This window comes from Coenobita brevimanus, chromosome 82 (genome assembly GCF_032717465.1).
Source record: "Coenobita brevimanus isolate Jiangsu-jjx chromosome 82, ASM3271746v2, whole genome shotgun sequence".
NCBI lineage: Eukaryota > Metazoa > Arthropoda > Malacostraca > Decapoda > Coenobitidae > Coenobita > Coenobita brevimanus.
In genome coordinates, this window is record NC_137035.1 from 7,948,961 (window position 1) to 7,963,516 (window position 14,556).

Consider the following 14,556-nt stretch of genomic DNA (forward strand, 5'->3'; position numbering starts at 1 on the left):
GACCAATCCTAATGGGTCAAATAACATGGAGACCTGACTTAACAGGGACCTCTTGGTGAGAGTGACATCAGAGAACTAAATCGGCTTTAAACTTATTTCATCAGCCTTTGTATCCCAGTTAAGACCCAACACATTTTGAGTTTCGAGAATGTCAGTACTTGAATAGTCCTCTTGTATTTCTCAAAAGTGGTGAATTTTTATTCCAGCTCTGTAACTGCCAATTTGCCTTTCCACATTCAGAATTGACTACTTCATAAGCCTTCAATGCTTCCGTCTCTATGTCAGCATCACCTTGCATATTATCCATATAAAAAGCTTGCCCTATTTCTGGGCTTCTGGCATTTTCAAAATGATGCTTTAAAATGTTGCAGAGTAGGAAAGGATTAGCCGAAGAGCCAATGAGCACGATCGGAAACAGTAAGTTTTCAATGGACTATCCTCATTTTGAGGGTCTTGAGCCCAGAGGAATTTGTAAATTCCTATCCTCCTCTCTCAGTCCTATTCTGAGAAAAGCCTTACTAATGTCTGCTGTATAAGCATAAGGTTTCTCTCTGAATCTTTGTAATACATTCCCTAATTTCTCTGTTAATGTAGGTCCAGAGTATAGGCAATCGTTCAAGCTAGCAAATCCTTTGGACACTTTACTACTACAATTGAAAACTATCTTTATGGGAGTTGCTATTGAATCCTTGCTTACAGCATGATTTGGTAAATCATGTCCTTTTTTTATGATTAACAGGGAATTCTACCTTTTCTGTAAATTTATTCGTCAGTTGATCTTTTATAATATTATCATATATGGTAGAGTGTTAATTATGAGAGTTAGAGAGGGTACAGAGGGAGTGATTGGTGATGAGCAGTGTGGCTTTAGGAGAGGGAGGGGATGCGTTGATCAGGTGTTTGCTGTGAGACAAGTGTGTGAAAAGTATTTAGCGAAAGGCAAGGATGTGTTTTGGGCATTTATGGATTTAAAGAAAGCGTATGATAGAATTGATAGGGAGGCTTTGTGGACTGTTTTAATATTGTATGGACTTGATGGTAGGTTACTAAAAGGGGTGAAAAGTTTTTATGTAAATAGTAGAGCGTGTGTAAGAGTGGGAAATGCTGTAAGTGATTGGTTTCCCGTGAGAGTGGGGCTGCGACAGGGATGTGTGATGTCGCCATGGTTGTTTAATGTTTACATGGATGGTGTTGTAAGGGAGGTGAATGCAACAGTTTTAGGTGGAGGTCTGAGTCTGGTGAAAGTTGATGGTGGAGAGTGGAATCTGAAGCAGCTGCTGTTTGCAGATGATACTGCACTGGTGACTGATTCAGAGGAGAGATTGAGACAGTTGGTAGAGGAGTTTGGAAGGGTGTGTGAAAGGAGGAAATTGAAAGTAAATGAGAATAAGAGTAAAGTGATGAAGTGTACGAGGTTGATAGATAGTAGGGGGATGAATATAGTTTTGAATGGTGAGTTGCTTGAGGAGGTAGATTGTTTTAAATATCTAGGGTCACTTGTTGCTGTGGATGGAAGAATAGATGCAGAAGTGAAGTTTAGAATAAATGAAGTAGGAAAGGTGCTGGGAGGAATGAAAAAAGAGTTTAGATGTCGTTCGCTTAGAATGGATGTAAAGAGAAGGCTGTATGAGGGTGTTGTGGTACTGACTGCGTTATATGGGGCTGAAACATGGAATATGGGTGTAGCAGAGAGGAAAAATTTGAATGTAATGGAGATGAGGTGTCTGAGGAGTATGTGTGGTGATGCGTATGGATCGGGTGCGAAATGATGAAGTGCGAAGGAGAACTGGAGTTGTTCGGGAGATGGCTGGTAGAGTTGAGCAGAGGGTGTTGCGATGGTTTAGGCATATGGAGAGAATGGATAATGAGCGATTGGTGAAAAAGATAACTAGATCTGATGTGAGAGGTGTAAGGCTGAGAGGAAGACCACGAATAGGATGGATGGACAGTGTGAAGAGAGCGTTGGATGCGGGAGGGATGTCTGTTGAGCAAGGAAGAGTGGCTGTGCGTGACAGAAATAAATGGAGAGAAATTGTGAATGAATAAGTGATGACACAGCCCTGAGGGGATATTCTCCCGCATTTTGGTCTGATCAGCTAGTCAGGTCAGGTGCGGGTAAGGGGATGGGTCTGTTATGATGTGGCAGGGGTAAACCAGTTCTGCTGTCAGGCCCTGCTGCGGATGTCACTGATTGCATTGCGCAGTTGACCCTTGTGCGGTGTGGTGCAGTGAGGATCTGTCCGTTCTCCCCTTTGGGGCTAAGATGGGCATGAATGTGTTTGAATGGATGAGTAAATGGGGAGTGTGTCGTCCTGTCTCGGCTACCTCCCTTTCCTTGGGGGAAGCAGCCTAGGTATATAGATAGATAGATCATATATCATTATATGTTCCGGTTTATCTCTCAACTTTCTTAGTAGAGAAATTAACTGAGCCTTAGCTGCTTGGTAATTTGTTGGGAACTCCAATTGTCTAGCTTCCAAGGTAATTCTACCCAATACTGTCCATCCATCCATCCATCCATCATCCAATGCTACGTTGCCCCATGAGGAGCATAGGAGCCCGGGGCTAGGCAAGTTGGTCCTGATATTTAAGATGAGAGTAATCAGCCTCACTCAGCCATGGATGGCATTATGTGAGCAATAAACCCCAACCAACCCTTAGATATAAATCTTCATAGGCTTAATCCGATTGGAGCCCTGTAGTTACCCACTAAACCACCAGGTGCCAAAATTTGGTTATATGGTTACCACCCAGCATAGTAAATGGTTTCTTGGTGTACAGGAAACCATTTGGCTTGTCACTCAGTGTAGAGTCGCCCACAGGCAGAAGTAACAGGAAAGAATAAAGGAAAAAAAGACAAAAAAGGGAGTGTAAAGTCTCCCGTAGGTAGAAGGACAAGGAAAGAATGTAGGAAAGAAAGACAGAAGAGGATGGAAGGAAAGAAGGATGGAGGAGAGGAAAGGGTAGACACCCGAGAGCAGCATTACATCAATTGAATGGATTGGAAGTGCCCCCACCTACCACTGTGTCCATCTCTAAATTCCACAGGCTGGTGATACAAATCCAAAGTTATTTTATCTTCAGGGGTTCATTCCTCAGAGTGTATTTCTATGCTGTCTAGGTCCCACAATTTGTGTACAGGTTCAGTTTTTTCATCCAGCAAGTCATTTATCAGTGTAGGTTCTAATCCTGCAGCTATTCTAGCTACCATCAGTAACTGTGTGGGGGTAACAAAGACTGAGTCTACCAGTTTGGCCTCTCCTTTTATTTGCTTTTGAAAAGGCAACTGTCACATAATAAGGTTACCTCCTGGACTCTTGAGCAACTATACTTTATTCTTCTTGAAAGTCCTATATAGGAATCTTTCACAGTAATCTGAACCAATTATCCTTTTTATGGGATCTGCAGTATCTGATTTCATATTCTGTTTAACCTACCTATTCCCTAAGCCTTGTAGATAATCAGAGGTTTCCTTTAGTTCTCATATAATACTTGTTTCCATATTATCCAGTACAGCTGCTGTTATATAGCATTTATATCCGCCTAGTTGTTTTACAGATGGCAATATTACAAATGACCCACGTAGGAAAGCAGATATCTTTGCTAGTACCTTTGCAAGAAACTCTACCATAGATGATACCAGCCAGAATGTCTCAGTACTGGAACTTGATTCTCCCGAAATTGCCCCACTTAAAATACAGATAAGATTCGTAAAATCCATCCTAGACAATTTACCTACCAACAAAGCTCCAGGCCCAGATGGAATTCCGCCAATTGTTTTGAAAAAGTGTTCCCCTGAACTTGCCTCTGTCCTACCTAAATTATTCAGACTATGCATACGTACTTCTTTATTCCCAAATTCATGGAAAGAAGCCAATATCCACCCAGTTCCGAAGAAAGGAAATTCGTCTGACCCCTCCAGTTACAGACCAATAGCTGTCACATCTTCTCCTGGTAAGGTATTTGAAACTTTAATTAATAAGCACATTGTTAAACATCTTGAATCCAACAACTTAATTAGTGATAGACAATACGGTTTTCGCCACGAAAGATCTACCATTGACATACTCAACCTCTTAACTCATACCATTCATCAATCAATTGATCTTTTTGGAGAAACTCATGCAGTAGCTCTTGATATCTCTAAAGCTTTCGACAGAGTATGGCACCGTTCCCTGCTGTCCAAACTCCCTTGCTATGGACTAACGTCTTTTGTTCCTTTGATTTCTTCTTATCTTAGTGACAGAAAAATAAGAGTAAAAGTAGATGATGTATATTCGAATTTCCACTCAATTAACGCCGGCGTGCCGCAGGGATCAGTTCTGGCGCCAACCCTATTTCTGGTTCATATTAATGATCTCTTATCTGTCACTCACAATCCCATTCACTCATATGCAGTTGACTCAACACTACATAGTTCATTCACACTCAGACATCCATTTACAAAGTCTAATATCTCTACCTCTCAACTCAGTACAGCCATCTCCATAAATCAAAATCTGTCTACAATCAGTGAATGGGGACAAAACAACCTTGTCTCTTTTAATGCTAGTAAAACTAAATATATACAGTTTACTAATAGACAGATATTGCCAGATTCGTACATTGCCTTCAGTGCTACTAATATTCCCATCTCCAAGAGTATTGAAGTTCTTGGTGTCTCACTTAACAGTGCCCTCAGCTGAACCTCTCACATCAGATCACTTGCTAAAACCGCCTCAAAGAAACTTGGATTATTGTACAGAGTCCGTAACTTCTTCGCCATTGAGCAGTTAGCTATAATTTATAAGAGTCATGTGCGCTCTCAGCTTGAATATTGCTCACCCTTGTGGAATGGTTGTGGAGAGGTTGCATTAAGACAACTAGACAAAATACAGAATAAAGCTGTTAGAATCATTAATAACCCTGCCATTACATATAAACTACCTCCCATGCAAGTAAGAAGGAATGTTGCCTCCCTTGCATTATTTTACAGATATTTTTTTGGCAAATGCTCAGACGAAGTTGCGTCCATGGTGCCACCTCTCCATTCCTTCCCTCGTGCTACATGGGCATCTGGTAGCGCTCATGACTGGAATGTCACTCAACCATATTGCAGAACTTCTGCCTATCAGAATTCTTTCGTTCCCCGAACTGCATCTCTCTGGAACTCGCTTCCCCAGAGTTGTTTTCCTCCAAATTTCAACCTACAACTGTTCAAGTCTAACTGTTACAGATATTTTATGAATAGATGACACCAGTAATCTGGTGTATGGATTTTATTTTTTTTTCCCCATTTGTTTTTCCTTCCTCCGTTCTGTTAAAAAAAAAAAAAAAAAAAAAAAAAGGTAAATCAGAGGGCTAAGCTTCCTTAGTAGTTAAAAACCCTATAATGGCAAGATTTCCCTTGCCAGTAATAGGTAACTTTAATTTCTTCACATCTGCAAAAATGAAGGTTTTCTGTGCACCCTTATCAAAAAGAGTACATGCAAATATGTTTCTGTTTTCTGTCATTTCCTTCACTTGTCTGCAGAAGTGTGTTCAGAGAGAGTTATATGTAGAAAGAAGAGAGAGTAAGAAGAGAGTGGATGAGGAATTTGGAAGGAATTTGAGTGTAAAGTGGAGGGACTGTAAGAAAATGTTCTGGAAAGAGGTGAAGAAAGTAAGACAAGGTGGCAGTGAAGTTAACAGGGGAGTGAAAGATAAAAATGGTAGATTACTAGTGGAGAAGGGAGAAAAAGTGAGCAGATGGAGAGAACAATTTAAGGAATTGTTGAACATACAGGATGGAAGGAATGCGAGTATAAGTGGTTGGGGAATGGCTGGGAGAAGGAGGGAAGAGAGAAGACAGGAAGAAATCAGTAGGATGGAAGTTGTGGCAGCAATGAACCAAGTCAAATTGGGGAAAGCCCCAGGAATTGATGGAGTGTGTGGTGAAATGCTGAAGCATGGGGGAGAGATAGTAGTAGAATGGATGTGGAAGATGTGCAGATTGGCCTGGGAGGAAGGTCGAGTCCTGGAGGATTGGAAGGCGGTATAATTATTCTCTTGTACAAAGGAAAAGGGGAAAAGGAAGTGTGTGGTAATCATAGGGGCATTTGTCTTCATAGTGTAATAGGAAAAGTGTATGGTAGGATACTTACTGATAGAGTTAGGGAAAGCACAGAGGAATTAGTTGGAGAAGAACAGGGAGGCTTTAGGAAGGGGAGAGGTTGTGTAGATCAGATATTCATTCTTAGATCTTTAGTGGAAAAGTTTCTAGAGAAGGGAAAGAAATTGTATGTGGCTTTCATGGATTTGGAGAAAGCATATGACCGGATAGATAGACAAGGATTGTGGAAAATATTAAGAATATATGGAGAAGATGGGAAGTTGTTGAATGCTGTGAAGAGTATGTATGATGGTGCTAAGGCTGCAGTGCATGTGGATGGTGAACTGAGTGATTATTCTCTTTGAAGGTTGGGTTGAAACAGGGATGTGTCATGTCTCCATGGTTGTTCAAGCTGTACATGTTTGGGGTAATAAAAGCGGCACAAGGTAGGGTAGTGGATGTTGGAGTGGCCCTGGTGAGAGAGGATAGTGTTTGGAAACTCCCTGTACTGTTGTTTGCAGATGATACTGTGTTGTTGAGTGAAGACGAAGGGGAGCTGCAAGGCCTGGTGGATGAGTTTGGGAGAGTGTGTAAGAAGCGGAATCTAAAGGTGAATGCAGGGAGGAGTAAAGTGATGGTCTTTGAGAGAGGTGAAGTCAGTGAATGTACAGCGAGGTTGGATGGTGAGGAAATGGAAAATGTGAGTACATTTAAGTACTTGGGTAGTGTGATGAGTAAGGATGGAGGTTTGGAGGGTGAAGTGCATGAAAGGGTGCAATAAGGAAGAATGGTTGCTGGTTCCTTGGAAGCAGTGATAAGAAACAGGGAAGTGAGCATGGAAGTGAAAAAGTTACTACATGACAGTATTGTGATACGAACTCTAACATATGGAAGTGAAGCTTGGACATTGTTAGAAGGACACAAGTCAAGAGTGAGAGCAGTGGAAATGAGTTATTTAAGAGGAGTCTGTGGAGTCACATGGAGAGACAGGCTGACAAATGAGGATATAAAGAAGCGTTGTGGTGTGGATGTGGATATGATAGGAAGCTTTAGGAGGAACACACTGAGGTGGTTTGGTCATGTGGAGTGGATGGAGGGTGAGAGACTGATGAGGAGAGTGTATGTGAGTGAGGTGGAGGGGGGGGAGAGGGAGGGGGAGGCTAAGGATGAGATGGAGGGATGGGGTGGAGAGGTAGATGAGAGAGGGGGGTGTAAGTTGGGAGCAGGGCAGTGAAATGGCGGGGGACAAGGCGACATGGAGGCAATTTGTTTGTGGCCACCCCGTACGGCATTGTGGCGTCTGGGAATAGATAGATAGATAGATAGACCTTCACATCTCCAGTTGGAACTGCACCTAGCATTATTACTGGAGTATTCGCAACTGTCATATTGACACTTGCAGTTTTAGGAATCTCATGCTTCATCATCGTTGGGCATAAAACACAATGATGATTGTCTTTTTTACATTTGAAGCAAAGATTTAGTTTAATCATGCAGTCTGCAGAAGTGTGTTCAGAATTCATGCAAATCATACAACACCCTAATTCCTGAAGCCTCACTATTCTAGACGCATAATCAGGATAATGTTGACAAGATGCACTGGAATGTTGTTCACCACATGATACACAAACCTTCCTGTCCTTTGCCGTGGAAATTTTTATCTCCTTATTTTCATCAGCTTGTCTATTCCTTGTCTTTAATGTGTTATCCTCTGATTTTAAGGAGCTAAGAAAATTACCTATCTCTTCTTTAGGTACAGACTTAGCCATCCCTGACTTAGGTTTCCCAACCAGTTGGTTTGTGGTTCTTTTCCTTATTTCACCCATCTGTTTAGTTTCAGCAGGCATTTCTGTTCCTTGCAAATGTTTACAGAGTTGTATTAAGCCCTCCTCAGTCTCCTCACAGGAGACATAATCATTTTAGTACCTACCTTACAAGGCATCCTTGGTTCTTGGTAGAAGCTTTAAGTACACAGTTCTAGAAATCACCCGATCTGCAGCTTTAACATCTTCATAATTACCTAATGCCTTTATATTACAACTCATCGCAATCCGAAAATTTTGCAAGGAGTCAAAATCATGTTTAGATATGGGTAATTTTTCATTTAGAGCCCACAGTAATTGGGTAATGACCTGCTTCATACTTCTGTCTGAGGATAATCAAAGCCACCTCATAGTTGTTTTTTTTTTCACAGGTAAATTCCCTTATCAACTTGTAAGGCGTCCTCTTGACCTGTCCTGACAGATAGGAGAGTTTACTCACACTGGGCAGATCTGTTCTTTCATGGACTAAGTATTTAAACTGATTGCAAAAGGATTTCCAATTTTGCTCCCTATCAAACTCTGGAAGTGTAATTTGTGGTAGTACAGCTTTACTCCGCTGTTCTACACCTTGTGTTTCTGCGGTAGTATTAGCCAATTTAGACTCTGATATCTTCACTACAGTATTCTTATATATTCCTCTAATTTAATTTCAGATTTGGTAGTCTCCATCTCAAGAAGATCTTTATCATCACCTTTCACTATTGCTGTTTCTAAGTTTTACGTTACTTTCTTCATACTTAGTCCATCTGTCTTTTAGAATATTAGGTCAATGGAAAATTCCTACATATTTACATGTATTTACAGTAAAGTTGTCTACGAGGGTTAAATGCAGTAGCATTTAATTTATTAATAATAGGAATTATTAAACAGAACCACGTTGAGTACACCGCTTCCCGTCCGATCAGCGAAGTTAAGCAACGTTGGGTCTGGTTAGTACTTGGATGGGTGACCACCTGGGAACACCAGATGCTGTTGGCATCCCTTCGTGTCAAGTGGGGTTGGTGGAGGATTAGTGCCCCTCCCTGTAAAACAATTAACTCTAAGCCGTTGGCCACCCCGTTTGGGATACATGGCGTCTGGCAATGAATGAATGAATGAATTAAACAGAACGTAATCTCTGGGTTATAAAACCGCTTGAATCAGTCATTAACACTCTGGGTTTTGCACTGCTTCTAACAGGGACAACTATTTTAAAAAGTAAAGAGCGCAACTGCTCTGGGGGAAAATATTTCCCACACAGTAAGTATATATATATATATATATATATATATATATATATATATATGTACATGTCTATCTATCTCTATTTGTCTATCTATCTATCTATCTGTATATCTCTATTTATTTGTCTATCTATCTATCTATCTTGCCAGACGCCACAATCCCACAAGGGGTGGCCATCTGACTTTTGAGTTATTTGTTTTATGGGGAGGGGCCACTAACCCTCCAGCAACCCACTTGTTGACACATAGGGAGCACGCATGGTTTGGTTATATGGTTACCACCCAGCATTGTAAATGGTTTCTTGGCTTACAGAAAACCATTTGGCTTGTCACTTAATGTAAAACCACCTGTAAAGGAAAGAAAAGCAATAAGAAGTGACAGGAAAGATGGGAGAAATAGGAAGAGAGGAGGGCAGGCACAGAAGAAGAATGATAAAGGCTAAGGAAGAAGTAGGCAGCACTACATCAAGTGAGTGGATGATGGTCGCCACCACCTACCACAAATATATACGGTATATATATATATATATATATATATATATGTATATATATATGTATATATTTTATGCGAGGAAGAAGGAACCAAAGGCCATGGGCCCGCTATTATTGTTCCTTCCAAGGGAAAAACAAAGATAGCCAAATTCAAGATCCGATCATTTCAGAATGCCTGGACACACTGTGTTTGAAAGACTGGAGATCATAGGAAGCAGGAAATACAGACAGATGGAGACAGTTCCAGAGTTGACCTGTTGCATAAATGATGGAGTGGGAGGAATGGGCAATTCTTGCATTAGAGAGTTGAACAGAAAAGGGATGAGAGTTTGCTGCTAGACAGGTGCTACGCGCCCATCATAGAGGTAGAGGAAGGCATGCAGACAGTTCAGAGGAGCAGTGACCATTAAAGTAGCAATAGAAAAGAGATAAAGATGCAACAGTGCAGCGAAGAGACAGAGGTTGAAGGGAGTCAGTACGAGGAGGAGAGTTAATGAGATGAGAAGCCTTTGACTCCACCCTATTGAGATGAGCTGTATATGGGGAGCCTCCCCACACTTGAAAGTTGTACTTCACACGGGGGCGGATAAAACCCGTGTATAGAGTCAATAGTTGTGTAGGGGTAAGGAAGGAACGGAGTCAGCTTAACACACCTAATCTCTTGGTAGCAGATTTTACAAGAGATATAATATGATCTTTCCAAGATATGTCCCGAGTAAATGAAACCCCAAGCATGTGCAAGGATGATGCATGATTAAGCAGAATATTATTAAACCTTAGTGGCTATACCTGTGGAAGATTTTGTTGGGTTGATAGGTGTAAAAACTGAGTTTTTCATGCATTAAAAACAACCAGATTATTTTTACCCGGTCAAAGATATGAGCCAAGTCAGACTTTAGATGTGCCATAGCCTCATCCCTTGTTTGTTGAAGTAAATGCTGAGATGGACGTTGCGAGAACCGAATGGAAAGGTGATGGGTAGAGTCATCAGCGTATGAGTGGATAGGGTCAGATGTACAGCTTAGAAGGTCATTGATGAATAAAAGGAAGAGAGCTGGTGATAGGACAGAGCCCTGAAGAACACCACTGTTAATAGATTTAGGAGAAGAATGATGGCCGTCTACAACCATGGCTATAGAACGACCAGAAAGGAAGCTAGAGAAGAAGGCACAGATAGAAGAATAGAAACTGTTAGAGGGCAGTTTGGAAATTAAAGATTTATGCCAGGGTCGATTGAAAGCCTTTGAGATGTCAAGTGGAATGGCAAAGCTGTCGCCAAAGCCCCGAAAGGAGGATGACCAGGAGTCTGAAAGATAGGGGAGAAGATTGCCAGTGGAGCGTCCCTGATGGAACCCATACTGATGATCAGAAAGAAGATTGTGATAGGAAAGGTGCTTTAAAATTTTTCTATTAAGAATTGACTTGAAAACTTTTGAGATACAGGATGTTAAAGCAATTGGACGATAGTTAGAGGGATGAGAATGGTCACCCTTCTTTGGGACTGGCAGAATGAGAGCAAACTTCCAGCAAGAAGGAAAGGTACAGGTTGATAGACAAAGGCGAAAGAGTTTGCCTAGGCAGGGTGTAAGCACAGATGCACAGTTCTTGAGAACAACAGGAGGGACTCCATCAGGCCCATATGTTTTATTAGTACTAAGACCTGTGATGGCAGAAAATACATCAGCTGAAGAAATTTTAATGTCAGCCATGAGGAAGTCAGAAGGGGGAAGTGATGGAGAAACAGCACCGGAATCGTCTAAAGTGGAATTGGAGGAGAAAGTCTGAGTGAAGAGATCTGCTATCTCAGTTGAAGAAATAGCTACAGAGCCATGGGAGTAGAAAAGAGGAGGGAAGACTGAAGAGGTAAAGTTGTTAGACAGGTTTTTGGCAAGGTGCCAGAAGGAGCGGGAAGAATTCGAGTTGGAGTTGAGAGCATTTAATGTGGATGAAATTATTTTTAGCAGAGCGAAGAACAGAGTTAGCACGATTCCAGGCAGAAACGTATAAAAGATGTGATTCAGGGGTGGGTTGGCTCTGGTACCTTTTATAGGCTCTCTCTTTGTTCCGGACAGCATTAGAACAAGCGTGATTTAACCAAGGCTTTCTTGCATTAGTCAAAGGAAATGAGAAAGGACTATGCTTCCATGTCAGAGAGAATAACATCTGTAATGTGCAAGGCACACTCATATGCCTCCCTGCCATGGAAGCAATAATCATTCCATGGAAAATCAAAGAAGTACTTCCTGAGGGCCTCCCAATTTGCTGCTCCAAAGTGCCACAGATGACGTTTCTTTGGAGAGTCCACACGCCGTACCGGAGTGATAGGAGAGGTTAAGGTGATAAGGTTGTGATCGGAGGAGCCCAACGGAGAGAAAAGATTATCAACATAAGCAGAAGGATTAGTCATAAGGAAGAGGTCAAGTATGTTGGAGCTCTCTCCAAGACAGTCAGTGATACGGGTAGGGTGCTGTACAAGCTGGCGTAGCTCATTAAGGATAGAAAAGGTGTGGGCTTGTTCACCAGGTGGATCAGTGACAGGAGAGGAGAGCCAAAGGTGGTGATGAACCTCCTAGAATGGAGATTTCAGAGAAGGGAGAAATGGATAGAATGTGTTCCATTGTAGAAGTAAGATACTCAAAGAATTTTTGATGGAGGGTTGGTGCCCCTCCCTGTAAAACAACTAACTCGGTGTCAAATGGCCACCCTTTGCGTGATTATGGTGTCTGGCAATAGATAGATAGATAGACAGTAGAATTAGGAGATAATTAAACAGCGCAGATATATTTAGTCAGAGAATGATTGGAAAGCCGAACAGTTGAATCAAGTTCAAGAACACAAGAGCAAGATAAGTCATTGCATATATATACACAACAGACACCTTTGGCTTTGAAATGAGTATAGAGAAAGTAGGAGGATACAGAAAAAGGTCTGCTGTCTGTTGCCTCAGACAGCTGAGTCTCCGTTAGAAAAAGATGGTGGGGTTTAGAGAATGAGAGGTGGTGCTTAACAGAGCGAAAGTTAGACGAAAGGCTGCGAATTTTGCAGAAATGAAGAAGAAGAGAATCAGACAGTGGTTCCAGGCAGCTTGAGTCATCACCGGGAGAGGGGCGGAATGTGGGGACATTTATGGTCCCCGCCCCCCCCTCCCCTGGAACTCCGAGGCCACGTGTTGCGCTGCCGTGATTTTTTTTTTCTTGAATTTTGGAGAAAGATGTGTAGTGTGTACTGTGCATGTAGTTTGGTGTTGATAGTTAGAGAAACTTGTATTGGAAAGCATGCTGGCCTACTCTCTGTGTTACTGAGACACTGATAAAGTTCAGCAAACGGGAATGGTTGTGACCTACTCCCGAGGGCTGATGAAACAGGAGCTCCAGCTCTCCGTCATCAGCTTTCCATCGACCTTGGGAGTACTGCCCTGCTCGACTGGTGCTACAGTCTATCTGTCTATCTATCTATCATCAATATCTATCCATCTATCTATCTTTATACAGTATATATATATATATATATATATATATATATACCCTGACTCAGAAAAACACCTATACAACTCCCTACTGGACATGCGTAGCATCTATTTAAGACCCAAATCACACCAATAAGGGACATAAAAGACTGAAATAAATGCAAAAGAACCAGAGAACGAGATTTTAGAGGTGAGTTTATACAATATTAAACATTCTGGGTACTTTCAACAAGTCCCTGGCTCCTGGACTGGTTTCAACTGGCAGTTTGCACTCCACAGTTAATCCTTTGCACTCTAAATTCTAATTTCTTAACACTGCACACCACTGTAAATTCCTGTCTGGTCTGGTGGTGAGGTATTGCAGTTTATTCACTGTTTATTCACAAAGAAATAGCACATGTGGCTTCCATTACGATAAGCATCTGCTCTCAATCGGAGTTATGCTGTGACTGTTGATGATGGGTAACAGAGTTGCCAGATTGCAACGGCCACATTACCATACTCCTCAATTTTGATTACCAAATTTAACTATTTTCATTACCAAATTCGTAAAGCTAGCATTTATTCTTCACTAATTATATTTACAAGTGGAAATTCATGTAATCACTCTTCTTATAATTAACAGCATGTTAATTATTTTCACACTATATAGGCTAGCAGATTAATCAGATAGAGCAAACAATTCACCATCTCCATCCTGTGTATCCTCACACGTGAAAAATCCGTTTGGTATTGCATTATTGTGATTCATTACCAAACGAATTTTTCATTACCAAATTGGCCCACATTTGGTTATAAAAAATACCAAATGGCAACCCTGACAGGGGAGGGGATAGGGGGGAGGAAGGAAGGAGTGATGGGTCCATGGTGTAACAGCAGTTCGGCTCCACCTGGCAATTTCAAATTACGGGTGGGGGGATAAAAATCGGATTTTGTGGGGATTTTTTCTTTTTTTGGCCATTTTTGAGTTCTGAAGGTCCAGGCCCACAATGTCCGGTAAGTGGGGTGTCCGGAAAGTGGGCGTCTGGAAAGTACATGGATTAGTGTATATATATATATATATATATATATAGTATATACATACATACATACATACATACATACATACATATACAGCAAGCTCGCCCCCAATGCATGGGTTTCGTTCCTAACGTGGTGCATTCCGTGCTAAACCGCGTAAGTTTTAAGTACTCCTTATTTTGCTCCCTAGACTCTCCAAACGGTATTTTGCTGTTATCTTCCATTGATAATCAGTATGAAGCATTTTAAGTGGTTAGAAGGTTAATTTAATGTTATAACTTACAAATACAGTACTGTACTGCACAACTAAACTTCAACATACAAATACGTAAACACAAGGCAACATCCCGATGCCGAAACCAATCGGCGTCGGAATGTTGCACACACACACACACACACACACACACACACACACACACACACACACACACACACACACACACACACACACACATATATTCA

General features: G+C 41.4%; 1 protein-coding gene and 1 pseudogene across 1 annotated transcript in view; both read left to right on the plus strand.

Annotated features, from left to right (window-relative positions):
• Window positions 1-14,556, plus strand: part of LOC145409678 (uncharacterized) — a 631,921-nt gene that overhangs the window by 305,206 nt on the left and 312,159 nt on the right. The window lies entirely within an intron of this gene.
• Window positions 8,756-8,871, plus strand: LOC145409730 (5S ribosomal RNA; annotated as a pseudogene).